General features: G+C 46.5%; 1 protein-coding gene across 8 annotated transcripts in view; it reads right to left on the reverse strand.

Annotated features, from left to right (window-relative positions):
* Window positions 1-14,158, reverse strand: part of MTMR3 (myotubularin related protein 3) — a 72,423-nt gene extending 58,265 nt beyond the window's left edge. For 4 of the 8 annotated variants that reach the window (XM_054082641.1, XM_054082632.1, XM_054082636.1 and 1 more), the window contains exons 1-2: window positions 14,001-14,157; window positions 13,080-13,123 (exon numbers count right to left, since the gene is read on the reverse strand). The gene's annotated coding sequence lies outside the window, so the exon portion shown is untranslated. Of the gene's footprint in view, window positions 1-992; window positions 1,103-6,308; window positions 6,458-13,079; window positions 13,124-14,000 lie in introns of those variants that run through there. The other 4 variants (XM_054082634.1, XM_054082638.1, XM_054082640.1 and 1 more) reach the window with 3 other exon arrangements.

A 14,158-nucleotide genomic window follows, 5' to 3' on the forward strand; every position in this document is an offset into this window, starting at 1 on the left:
CTGGGACAAAGCACTTTTTGTTTCTACCTTTGAGATCTTGACAAATCAAAAAGAGATTAAATGTGCAAGCAGACTTGCCTCTACCTTGCAGCCTGACACCCGATCTCACAGAAGAGACATGCCAGCACTCCAGGAGGCTCCTACCAGAGCAGGCACAGAGACCCACATGTCCCCTTCTACCCGTAAGAACTTGGAAGCACATCACACCTCTTCATCACTGCAGTGCACTGACAGGAAAATCACTTCACTTACCTTCGAGGCAAAATAAAACCTCGGAAATAAGAGCTGGAGGTTTTAACTGTATAGCGATTAAACAGAAATAACTCAATTTTCAGCCTTGTTAGAGCTAGGTAGAACATCTGCTCAAGTGCCATGACCAGTGCAGGCTTTGTTACCTCCAGAAATAGGCTCGGAAATCACACATTTGTGCTCCACACATTTTTCATTTACATGCTAAGCTCACCAGCATTAGTTTTGCTGCTCCGTGACCAACAGAGTTACAGAATAGCTTTCCAGAAAGATGTTTCAGTGCCCCCGTTCTCCCTCCTGAGTTAAACACCTTGGCATTCACAGATCCAGTAACCCACAGGGCCTAAGCATGCTTTACCTGTGGAACACACAGGAGCATTTACCAAGCAATGCATCAGATCTTACCACAAATACTAAACAAACCCCAGTAAACCTACTGCTTCAGTTAACAATTAATAAAATAGTTTGGAAAAAAAGGAATGCTTCCACTTCCTGCATAAATCTCAAGCAGGACTCGAGTGGCTGCACAAGGACACAACCCTGTGCCAACCTAAGGAGAGCTGCATGTTCTGCAGGCTGGACCAACTCCAATCAACTGAGACACAGAACAAGTTCAGGATGTTTTTTTTGAGGGATACTTTGCCATCGGCATTAATAGATGCCCTTTCAGTTTCTAGGCCCTCCTGCACCAGAAGCTCAGCCCAACAGCCCAGTGCTGTGAGGCAGTCAGTGTTTATTCTTACCTCCAGAGTCGCACAATCTGTGAAGTAGCCCTGTTACTCCGCACCTACCCGAGACTGCAGCATGCCAGCAGCGCTCTGCCGAGGAACACTGCTGTAAGCCAGCAACTGGATTTCAGGATAGGGACCGCTTCATCTACAGATGTAAGATAAAGCACTGCAGTTAAATGCTTTACTTCTAGTAACTTTGGTCGAAAAATACTAAGAAAAAACTGCCCCTCCAGAGTCGATCAGTCTAATCATGCTGAACACGGCACTAAGACTGCCAGCTAAACTCAGAAGATGCAACGGGCTGAAGCAACACCAAAACAAAGGTTAAGGTGCAGATTTCTACCTCAAGTCTGTACGCAAGGAAGGCTGTGTCACTTCTGACAAGGAGTTAAAATACTGGAAGGAAGCGGAAGAACACATCGGAGTTATTGTGAACTCACCTCAACTCCTATCCCACCCACTCAGCATGAACAACATTTCCCACAGCTTCACACCATCTTATCTCAAAATCCCAAGCAAGGATATAAATCCAGTCTATTGTTTTACACAAAAAAATCCTGCTACTTCTCCCCTTGAAATCCAGTGAGGCCTGAAAGTGGAGCAAACCTTACCTAACCTGAAAAAATTATAAGACCAATTCCTTACTTCAGAACTGAGACATTTGGATTCTTTCACTCAACCTACTCCATCACCAAGCACTTTGTATTTAGGATATTCCATACACTCAGTAGATGCTATAGGATTCACCCAGCTGACTTTGTTCAGACAAAACACTAGTAAGGACTTTTCCCCATTCCTCCCTGTAAAATTGACGTAAAATACATAATTTCCAAGATGAACCTGAAGTCACACATTCTTCAACTCAAAGTTGGATACATCTTCAGAATTTCATGGGCAAAACTCACCACAACAACTCCTAAATCCTAATGAAGAATGGACAACATACTGTACACAAAAGTGAAGAATGGACAAGGCGTAACAAGACAGACATGGCTGTTTGTTTGCTACTGGTCACATTTACTTCTTTCTGTGAAAGGAGAAAACTCCCCTGCCCAGTCAGTTCAGAGTGACACACGCCTTGGTATGCGGAGAACCGAGATCTGAAGATGTGGGACAGAGGTGAGTAGGAGCTAACTCTTAATCAAAAGCAGGTTTTAACAGGATGGATTCCTGTTCCATACTTAGAGTTTAAAGGTTACAAAAAGCTCTATGTTGGAGGAACAGAGCACGATCAGGCAATGAACTTTTCATAACATGGCAAAGATGCTCTGAATTCCATAAAGAGGCTTAGCTGTCACTCACACAGCATGAGCTATGGATTCCCAGCTTCATAGAAAGATCCAGAACTTTCTCTTCTGTGTTGTTATAAGCAATAAACTCCGTATCTTGTTTAAACTCTTTATAGAGCTCTGGTTGAAGTGTTATTGAAAAAAAAAAAATCAAAGCAACCAAGTCATGGGCATGATTTTCAAGGGGTTACAGGTGAAGTGGCTCTTCAGCAGCCACCCAATGAGCAGCAGACCACCAAGACAAGTTTCAATTCATCGTATTTGTTTCAACATGTACAAACTCCAAGACAAGTTTTTCTACAGTACTTAGCACAAAGAGGAGAACACAATGGCAAAACCTGACTAATGGCTATTGAAAGATGGTGCTGATGGCGTTTTCTTTTTCAAATGATGGATGCACTGAGTTGTTTTACAACAACTGATACTCCCTCAGCTGAACAAACCTTCCCTAAACTGGCCTCAAGATATTCCTTCACCTTTGGCATTTTAGTTGGCTACGAATACTTCAGCAGATCTTTTAAGTTTTCCAGAGTCAAACAAGAGGCTGAAGTTCAAGAAAACTGATGCTACAGCACCGGTTTAAAGCCTACTATTCATCAATTCGTCCAAGTTCAAAAGCTGACCTTTTACAAGCAGTAAAACACCCATCTGGCTACATCCGCAACAGCGCCACAAACGCACTTCACTAAATCATCTCCAGACTCCCAAAAATCTTTCCAGCAATAAAACCACCAAGGTCCACCAGCCCACCTGAACAGGCTGGAGTATTCTCTGCACCTGCAGAAGCTGCTACCACGCTCCAAGCCCAGCATGGAAATTCTAGGAATTCTTTAATTGTCTTGGCAAGAGTAAATATAAAAACTGTGGAGTTCAAGCACATAAATTAGGTTTCAGATGGATTTGAGCATTCAGCCTTTCCTTAAACTGTAAGCTTACCTGGATTCTCCCCAGCCCACCTGCTTGCTTTTCATAAATCTAAATTTAAGTACCTCAGTCCCTTCTTGCCCTTTTCATGATACAAGTCACTTCAGATCCATTTCTTTTGACAAGGCACATTTTAACTTATCATTCCCTAGCTTTGGCAGGTGAAGTCAATGTAGCTCAATCACAAATGTTACTGAGTCTGCAATGTATATTCAGAAAAATTATTTCTTACCCAGTAGCCTGCTTGCTCTGGTTGGCCCGACACACATTAGGAAACATTTATGGTGAGACTAAAACTGAATTTTGTTGGAAGAACTAGAAATAAACAATAATAGCAATAAATGCTTGGACATTGAAAAGAAGACAAGGTAGATTAAGTTACATTGCAAGTTTGGGGCCCTTGAATTACAGACAAGTACACAGGGCTTTGCCCTACAAGGCTTCTAATTTGAGAGGCAAACAATCTGGATGTAGGAGCAAGAACAATCCAGAAGCAGTAAGGAACTGCTTTTGGCAAGGGCTGGACAGACAATTGCTGCTGCTGTATGTGCAGTGGTCTTGTCTCTGGCAGCTGTGCACACTGCTAAGAGTTTAAAAGGCTGGACATAACCTGAAACAGTAACGTTTAGAGAGAAGCTACAGGACACAGCAGCACACAGGTCACTCAGCAGTGAGCTGCCAAGCTGTCTCCTCCCCAACTAGAGCAAACCAAGCTGTCTTATGCAAGAGGAAAAGTCTTCATACCTTCGTGCTGAATGGGAATGTGGCGGTCTGGCAAATGATGCAACAGCACTATTAACTTTAATGGTCCTGCTCTCTGGGTGTGACCCTCAGAAAAGACAGGAGCACCTGAACTTGAACCTTATACAAACAGCTTATTAAAAACTGGTCTTAAAAAATGAAAGCAAGAAATGGCGCATGTTGTCCTTGTCATACACACTTCACACTTGTCGAAACAAGCACAATCCTCCTGTCCTTTGCCCACAACTCATAGGCTCAGCCCTCCACACCAACCCCACCCCAACCCAGGAAGCAGCCAGTGTTAGCAGTGAACCCAACCACTATCTGCGGGCAAGCATCGCATCAAGCAGGTTTCAGGATTGCTTCCTGCTCTGTGCTGATTACTACAGCAGGTTTGGCATTGCTTTTCTCTCCCAGTGACTTACTGAGGAACTCCCACTCTTAGATCCTTCCACTGTTAGGTTATCACAACCTTTCACGGGTACATAGGAAGAGGTGCCCATGTAAAAAAACACTGGAGAGGAGTTGGAATGACCTGGCAATGGAAAGCAAGACAGCTCATACACCAGCCTACCAGTTAGCATTTGTGAAGTAAAAGATAACTTGCCTGGAGTAATGAGATAAGGATAAAGCCACCAGGCTCACAGTTCCCCAATTATTCCTTCTCCTGACGCAAGTAAAACAACTCAAACAGAAGCCGGCTTCAGCCACCGTTGGAATCAGTGACCAAAGCTACTACAAGGAAAACAACAGTGATTTGTGCTCAACATACCAGATCCTGCAAAACCAGCACCGAGTCAAGCTCAATATCTCCTAAACCACCGGAGGGTTTGTTACCATCTCAGTTTGTGACCATATTTCATCATCTTAAGGAATCCTCTTCTATTTTAGGGAACCCCAACAACAAACCCATCTCGCCTGGCCCCCTCACTAGGTCAGTGTTTAGCATCACCCTCTCCGAGTATCAGTATTCATCCTGGCATTTAAAAGCTAAAACTCCAGTGCAACATGTGGAAGGCATTCTGGTTCCAGCCACTGGAGTCTGCAGAACTGACAGAGGGAAAGGCAATGTGACAGCTACTGGGCGTGTTGTTACCATGATGCAGCTACATAAGAAACTACTACTTTCTGAAATGATCTGTTAATGAATATTTATAATCCTTTCACTTTAACAAGGGGTTTATGAGTATCACTTACACAGCTGTATACAAACTGATGCCCCATATGGTCACAGATTCTGAAAGAAGAAGCTGTGATTTGCTGTATCCCCAGTACTCCTGCAGGGAAGTTTCCATACAAATACCCTCATAAGTGGTTTGAGTATGTATTACTGTTAGTATCATCAGCCAGGAGGTTCGGAGCAGAAATCTGATCTCCTTACTTTAACTGACCAGAGGCTTCCCCCTAGCTTCCCGGAATGCAACCCAGCAACAAAGTATTAAACACTTGTACAGGGATCTCCAAAACTGAAAATTTCCATGTGGCTTCCTCCTGCAGCCCCCTCTGCCCCTCTGTTCTGCATCGGGATGCTCTGCAGCAGGGAAGTGCACTAACCAAACACCTCCACATCATGTGATACTCATGCTTGAGTCTGAAGGGATTAAGAGATTCCAGTCTAAAGTAAAAGAAAACAAGCAAGCTATTGTGTTCTGCATTAGAAAACAACTATGCCTTGACCATAATCCATTAGCCAAACCTACAAGGAAAGCCCAGCAGACCTCAATATTTACGTCGTTCCATCTTCCTCCTTTTCCCTCACGGAGTTCAGATCTTCCCAAAGTGCAAAAAGGTGCATTCTTTTGGAAGTTACTCAAAGAAAGGTTCACTGAACATAGACAAAGATGATAATTTAATTATAATGGGTATCCAACCAGAATATAATGCCCTGTTCACAGCAAATTCCTGCTACCAGCAGTGAGAGAAAATGAAGAATCTGAATTCTCCCATGTACCCATGACTCACAACCGATATGCCCATCAATCCATACAATTAAAGCACAGCAACGCTTAATTGTAAAGACGAACACTTGTTTGATAAAGATTAGTCATTCATCTGATGAAAAGCTTACCCACTCTTAAAAAAACATGCATAGTGCTTGGATAGAAAGAAGGAAAAGGTCTGCAGGCAGAGGGAATAAAATTGCAAGTTTACATTAAGTACACTTCACTTGCTTTTAGCTTCCACTTATTGAAGGAAAATACTTAAAATCACCTAGAAGTGCAACCTGCTCAGACATCTCAGTCAGGTTTCTTGGATCAGAAGTTCCACCAATGCCTACATTACACTGACATATTTGTTACCGGCAGTTAAAAAAGGATATAAGGAAAACTCAAACAGAACAATAAAAGCAAAACTATCGGCTGACAACACTTACAAAGAGGTTTCTACTCCAGTCAGAGCACAAAACTTTCTTAGCTGCAGGATGGATGGAGCAATGTCCTCATATTGATTTCTAAGCAAAGTGGCTGTTCAATCACGCAGGTGAGCTTGCTTCTCATAGCTTCCCAGTTTGGATTATCTGCTCTTTGTCAGGAGACAGACAATTAGTTTAAAAGCCTGAACATACAGAAAACGCAGAGAACAACAAAGCCACCTTTGATAATAGGAGCTCTGGAAGGCAGGGAAGGTACTGAAGGCTGGAGGGAAGCAAAATCGAAGACAGTTTGCAGCTACAACAAATCCAGACTGAGGTCTGAGAAGGCCTCAAAGCAAACACCCTATCAAGGATGCAACAAACATAATTACAACCAGCAGAACTTCACAGCATCTCATTTCACCTCTGGTTTGAGTTTCAATGATAGCAATTACAAGCTCACAGATAGCAATGCAGTAAGTAAAGCTTGCCCAGGTAGGCATTTAGGTCAGTGACGGCTGCAAGAGATGAAATCAGGCAGCCACAGGAACTGGCTTACTCCCCATCCTGATCTACCTGCAGAGAAATCAGGGAGAGTCAGGCTGCTGCTCCGGTTCTAACTGCCAGATAAGAGATTCCACGGAAACACTTTCTGCCAACTCCAAACTTAGCTACAACAACTTCCATGAGCAGCTTAGTACTCAAGCTCATTCTGAAAGCATCTAAGAGCGATATGACAGCACAATACTAGATCAACTAGGAGAGCACATCATTCTAACATCATCGGTACCACAAAGCTGAGGCTTCACTTCAGAAACACTGGAAGTTATCTTACCCATGTGAGATCCACTGTAAGCTGGTAAAGGCAGTAAGAATCCAGCCATCAGCTGTCCCAGTAGGTGCAAATAAATTGTTCCCAGCCTCTTTGAGTGTTCAGTATTTGTGTTTCTCTAATTAAGCCTCCAATTTCATCCAGCTCTTCAATACTTACAGCTACAATTTCCAGCAACTAAATAACTAAAATCAAAATTCTAATAGTCTCTCCCTCAAGCTATGTGGTGCTAAACTCAAGGAAATATCCGATTTGCCATCTATTTTCTGAAATCTTACCTCCAGCTGCACAGAAACCCAAAAAACTGAACAGAACAGTGAAACCACAGAGAAACAGGAGTCACGCTCAGAGGGCGAGGAAGGCTTGTGATCCACATCATGCCTACAGAAAAGGCTGCCCAGGGGGTGAGCTGGGGAGAGAGTAAAGGCAAAATGCCCAGCGGGCAGGTCCTGCCTCCACTCTGCTTTCCCAGGGTGGTCACAAATCCACCCAAGAGCATCGTGCCTTCACAGTGGGTTCCAACCTACAGCCCTCAGCATGCAGAGAGGCCTTGGCCCTCCCTTTACAGACCCAACTGCAAGCAACTTCCCCCAAGCCCTTCCTAAGACCTGCACAGAGAAAAAAGAAAAGAAAGAGAATCATTTTTATTTCTCCCTGAAATTGTGTCTTTTCAGGTAATGCTACAGAACTAACGCTTTGTCTACAGCCCTGGTTTTCAGTCCCAATGTTGGAGAAACAAATGAGGCCCACAAAAGGGCAAGCGAGAACTGTTCTAACAGTGTTTCTATAAATAATGTCTGTATCAGTGCATAAATCTCTGGTTTTACAAAAGAAAACTACAAAGACTTAATTAAGGCAGTGCAGCAGTCTTCCCCCACAAATTCAACTGGAAGGGCATGAATTCCCCCCATAACGGCTCTATGCTGGGAACTAAATCCTGTGGCACATAAAAAGAATTAAAAATACTTGGAGACTTCTAGGCCTGTACATACAACAGGCCTCAAACGACAGACAGACAACCTAGCTAGAGATCTCTATTTCAAGGCATTTTGTTTTTAGAAATCTCAGTTAAAGCACGATGCAGAGCTTTTCATTGTTTTTCCCTGACAGAAACGTTCCACGTTCTTAAACAAGGGTAAGAAAGACCCCAATCAAGAAAGCCTTTAGTATAAGTCTTATCCATGGGGATAGTGTCCTCACTGCACAAAAGACGCATATACAGGTAGTAAGTTATTTTGCAATGCCGTTTCCTTGGAAAGTAGGAAGCCAAGACTAAAGTGAAAAGTATTTTTCAATCCTTTTTCACAGTAAGGGCTAAACCAAGTAGGATCTGAGAGAGCAGAACTGGCGCATCTGCTAGAGAATAACAAAAGAGTAACTTTCATTCTGAAATTAAACCAATACAAAAACCCAGACCAAGATAGCCAACATTGCCCAAGGACCTTCAGCCTTGACTTGCAGAACAATCTCACTCAAGAAGCCAAGCATGGGCTCTAACAGGCACACTGATCAGTGCAAGCCTTCTCAGGGCTCAAACCCAGCCAGCAGGACAGCAGTTACACTGATTCTTCCTGTAGCCAAGCTCAAGTGCAATCACAGCTTCTGACTGTAAAACTGCCAGAAGATAACAAAAAGACACTACTAGAAGAGCTTTAACACCCATGTGTTGGCCCATGAAGCAAAGAGGTTTCAGCTCCCCTCACACTGGAGGCTTCCACTGATTCTCCCCAGAAGGCCTGAGAGCAAACAGAGGGGAGCACAGAACACAGCTTGAGACCAATATCTACAACAGGAAGGATGGAGAGAGAGTTAAACAATATCACTATTCAATGATCAGAACAAGCCTTTCCCACAGGGACACTTGCTGCCTTCCAGTCCATGCTGTGGAGCCCAGAGGCCCCTGGCAGCCCCCTTGCTGCCCAGTTGCTGAAGTTCAAACATTTAAACACTCTCTCTTCCAGTTCTCACTATAAGAACGTACCCCAGTCTGGGTGCTGGTCTCTTCTGTCTGCCCTTCCCAACACCCAGCTCTTCCCTAAGGAGCCAAGGACTAACACCAAGCCGCTGATTTCATTCTAGCTTCCAGCTAATTCCACAGCATGGAAAATGCTCCTGTCCCCTAAGCTCAGGCTTCACAGCACAGCTAGCACCAGTTCTAATGCTTCAGAAGATAAAGAGCACCTGAAAGTCCTGAAGCTGACCATGACCGTGCTATTTGTATGCTAGAGGATAATTTGATGAAGAACTGATGCCACAAAAGTCACCAAAAGCAGCAGGTCGGTCATCATCTCAGCTGAAAGCTGTCACCAGCATAGCCAACCCCCACTGTTGCTGCAGCCAGCTGGGCCATCAAAATCAACAGTGAAAAGGACAGTGAGATGTGCTGAGCAAGGACAACTGGCTTTACTTTCTCTAAGGCTTGGCTTCTTTCATGTTCTCTCTATCTCCAACACTGAACAAAGTAATATTTTAAAGTATTTGCACTTTAATCTTTTGGTTTTGTTTCATCTCTTTAAATAAGGGGTTTAATACTAAAGACCTATAAGCACGTGTTACTGAGGACACATCTGATTACTGGCACGACCGGTAGCTTGTACAGCCACCTGCCCCCCACAACACACTAGCAACACGGCTCTACAGCTTTTCACTTCATTCCCAGTCGAGAGGAAAACAGACTAATTTATCTAAATTATTTAAGTTCCACTAGAATCTTGTTCAAAGCATTAACTTTTATGAGGTGGGAATACCTCAGTATGGTGGCTGGCACAATTTTAGTTACAATGCCTCTTAACAAAAGCCACTCAGTTTCAAGTCTTCCAAAATACAGCTCTCGTAAGGAAGCATAAGACCTATCTCTTTAGGCTGTCCTGTTCCAGGTTGGGGGTTTTCTTTCTTATTGGAGTTCAGAGGGGTTCCACCAGCTACAGCATAGCTATTACCATGTCATTTATTGCCTCATTCACACACAGAAGTTTCAAGAAACCTCAAACAAGATCATACCAAGCCTACTTTGTTGCGTTTGCAGTATTAAAACCCCTGAGGGACAACTCCCCTCAGAATTCAGTTGCCTCCAGTGAGACCCACAGAGCACACTTAAAGTTAACAGCTTCCCTTGCAGTCACGTTCACATGCCAAATCAACTGCCGCTTCCTAAACTTTAATCAAGATTCCCAGCCAGAGGTGTTTCTGAAGATGAGCCAATGTCGGACATCAGCCGCTGTATATTTTAAGCTAAGTCTGTAAATCTGTGCTTTTGATGGCCTTCAACTCCAGAAACACCTCATTCTTCTCAACCAACACTCCAGAAAGCTTCCTGCCTTTCTCTTCCCTCCCTGGTTCACTGCATGGTGCGGAGCTGCAGTCCCAAGCTTCTCTTACAGGCACATCCTCCTGAAGGTGAAGGAAGCACCTCCATCTCAAAGCAACACAATCCAGACTCTCCTAACAGCTACAGGTGAAAGATGCCACTGGTTGCCACAGGACAATGCCATGCTTCTTTCCCGCTACTACAGGCTGCTCCTCCCTACAGCTCTGGTCTGGAGAGACTGACTTGAGTCCTTCCTTACGGGATAAAACACTACTTCCCAGAAACAACTGAACAGACGAGGGGAAGAGCAGGTCTGGGCTACTCCTGCTCTAGCTTATAATTCAATTCCTACGATATCAAGTCATTCTGCCAGTTCTTCTCAGCTGTTCACCTCAAAGCAAGGAGACAAAGTCTTGTCTGTTTCCTTTACCAACCACACACCGAATACACCCAGTTGACACCAAAGGATGCTGGGGTTTGTGACCTCTGCCCACCCCACAAGCAGCAGGCACAAGCAGCTGACACATGCGAGTTGATGCGCCGCTCTGGATACAGCAATCCTGCACCATTCAGGAGTGACGCATCCAAGGCAGAAGTTGGGATGCACCAGGATCGAGGTCAGCAAGCATCAGTAAAGAGCTAGCATTTCAAATTCCTGAACGAGCACTAACTTCACTTTAGGTCTTTCACACAAGACACTCAATCACCCTGAAATTTTGAAGCACCACAAAGACAAACATTTCTTCATCTTTTAACAACCCAGTTAATTCACAAGAACTACAACATGAACTGAGTGCTAGGCATAATCGTAAGGTTTCCTGACAGCACTGGGAAGTTATGGCATCAATATCTAGAAGATATTGAAATTATATACTATGGACTCATTTCATGGCGTTAAAACCCACCTGGGATCTAACAGGCAGATCTTTATCCCACCTCAAGCCAGAGACCAATGCTAAACAGTTGCATATTATAGCTTAGAAAATTCAGTACTCATAAGCATAACTGAAACAAAACTTCCATGGCTTGGATTGGGCCAATGAAAGCAACCATGGAACAAGTACATGTTTCAGTACCCAGACCTTTTACTTCAGTTTAGAACACTTGATAAGCACTAACACACGAGTTGGAATCACAAGCTCTGGAAGACACTTCCAACATCAAGTAGGCGAGTCCACTCTCATTATATCCAGCCACACATACCAATGGGAAGCTACCAGAGCAGGAACAGCTATCACATCCCTTTGACCTCTGCAGCTGAAAAGCTCTGGAACTTTATGCTAGGTGCTGACCCAGTTCCTCAAATTCACTCCATGGACATAACTCCTTCTTCCTCACTACAGCAGATTTGTCAGGCTCCTGCCCATCACTCTGGCAGCCTAACAATACCTTTCTCCTTAAGTTAGGGGTTAACTCCCATCAAAGCTCTGCACAGCCACGTTCCTCCTACTCTTGAAAGGCTGACAACACACTTCTCTCCACCACCCTGGGTTGCACGTAGGTGGAATGAGATCTGAGATGAAATACTGTATCCTCTATCTTCAGCAGCCTGGGTGTGCTCCATTTCTATCTCCCCCAGCCGCGGATGGCCATTTTTACTTAAAAGAATGAGAGCGCATCAAGCTGACCTGCTCCACCTACTTGGTATCATCTGTGGGTTGCATAGTGTATTGCTTAAGCAGGCGAACATTGACATTTTAATGATTGGTAGTGCAGATGGTGCAATGGATATTAACAGTATCCCAGCTAAGTACCTAGAACACCACCAGCCAGAGGACTCCTATAATTTGAAGTAGGACAAGAGCACCTTCCAGTGCAACCACTCAAACTCCACCACTGCTCACCACAAGTTTCTGCCCATCCACCCCTCCCCGAACTCCAAACCCAGCACACAGAAGCCCTTGTCACGGGAGCATTTCAGAACCTCACGCCCCGCCTCTACTTATCTGCAGAAAGTTTCAACGCTTACAGTTCGCGGTATTTCCTGTACTATGAAAGAAAACACTTCTTCTCTCTTCCGAACCCGCTGCGATCAGTAACAGCTGAAGCAATGCAGATATCAGATGTCAGCCTCCTCCCCTTGTTATCCACAAGCACTGCTCCGTCAAAACTCCTTCACCTCCACCAGAAGTTAATTTCCAAATACTACAGCACATGCTTTAATAATAGCCAAAAGGCACCTCAGCTCTTTATCTACAGCTTAGTGTGACAGGTATTGCAAGAAACCTGCCACAGTTCCTTCAGTCACGCCGCCATCCCTTCCCAAGGGACTCACCTAGGCATTTAAATATGCCTTTACAACCACCATGAAGCCAAGCTGTACCTCTACGCTCAGCCCTACCGGGCATGATTCACTAGACAAGCTCTCTTCTCCCACGAGAAAGCCCTGCTGCACATGGTGACATGGGCTCACCGCACAAGAGAACAAGCAGGTGGAGCGCACAGGAGAGCGCCTGGCAGATCTGAAGCCTCCAAAAGCTACATGATCATACCCAGCCTTCCCTGCGGCGAGGGAAGTGTGCAAACACTTTCCTAGACAGAAATGTGAAGGAAAAGGAGGTCTCTAAAACAACACTCCTTAAGAGAATGTGCAGCAGAGGGAACAACTTCAGTGCAACAACTTAAAACCCACATTGGGGGGAACACTACTCACCGGAGAAGGGCAACATCGGCTCAGATCCCATCAAAAGAACAGGACTGTTAAGAGGAAACAAAAAGGTACCATTAAAGCCCCCAAGTGACACCAATAAAAACCCTTACTGAGTCCCATCTACAAAGGGCACGGACATTCTGCCCAGGCCCAAGGACAGCTGAACACAGCTGATCCCACGGCCAAGGAGCGGGTGCAGCGAGATGAGACGATGCCCCAGCTCGGTAGCACGGGCTGAGGGACAGCACCGGCCCCGTGGAATGGAAGCCTGACAACGCCGTGGGACGGGACAGGCAGGGACCCCAAAAGCTTTGCAGGATGGCATGGGCAGGGACCTCAAAAGTCCCGAGGGGATGGGATGAACAGGGGATGCCAAAAGCCCCGCGGGAATGGGACGGACAGGGGACCCCAAAAGCCCTGCTGGACGGGACAGCCAGGGGACCCCAAAAGCCCCGCGGGGAGGGGAGAGGCAGGGGACCTCAAAAGCCCCGCGAGGAGGGGACGGCCAGGGGACCCCAAAAGCCCCGCGGGGAGGGGAGAGGCAGGGGACCCCAAAAGCCCCGCGGGGAGGGGAGAGGCAGGGGACCCCAAAAGCCCCGCGGGGAGGGGAGAGGCAGGGGACCCCAAAAGCCCCGCGGGGAGGGGACGGCCAGGGGACCCCACTGGGACGGGCCCCCCCTCGCCCGGCCGCCCCGCCACCCGCGGAGGAGGCCTCCCGAGCGCCGCAGCCCCCGCCACCTCCTCCTCCCCGTCCCGCAGCCCCGGGCCGAGCGGCGGTCCCCGCGCTGTCCCCGTCCCCCCCCGCCGAGGGGGCGCGGCCCGCGGTGACAGCGCGTCCGCCCGCCCTCCCGCAGGCCCCGCGGGCCGGCCCGGTGCCCTCCTCCCGCTTCCGCGAGCCCCGGGGCCGCGGTCCGAGACGCTCACCGCGGGGCAGGGCATGGCGGGGAGCCCCCACCCGCCGTGCCTGGGCGCGGCCTCTGCCGGGACCCGGGTCGCTGCCGCCGCGCTGCCTGCGCCGCCGCTCACCGACACAACAACATGGCGGCCGCGCGGCGCGCGCACGGGGGGCGGCACCACCGCCT

This window comes from Cuculus canorus, chromosome 17, assembly GCF_017976375.1.
Source record: "Cuculus canorus isolate bCucCan1 chromosome 17, bCucCan1.pri, whole genome shotgun sequence".
NCBI lineage: Eukaryota > Metazoa > Chordata > Aves > Cuculiformes > Cuculidae > Cuculus > Cuculus canorus.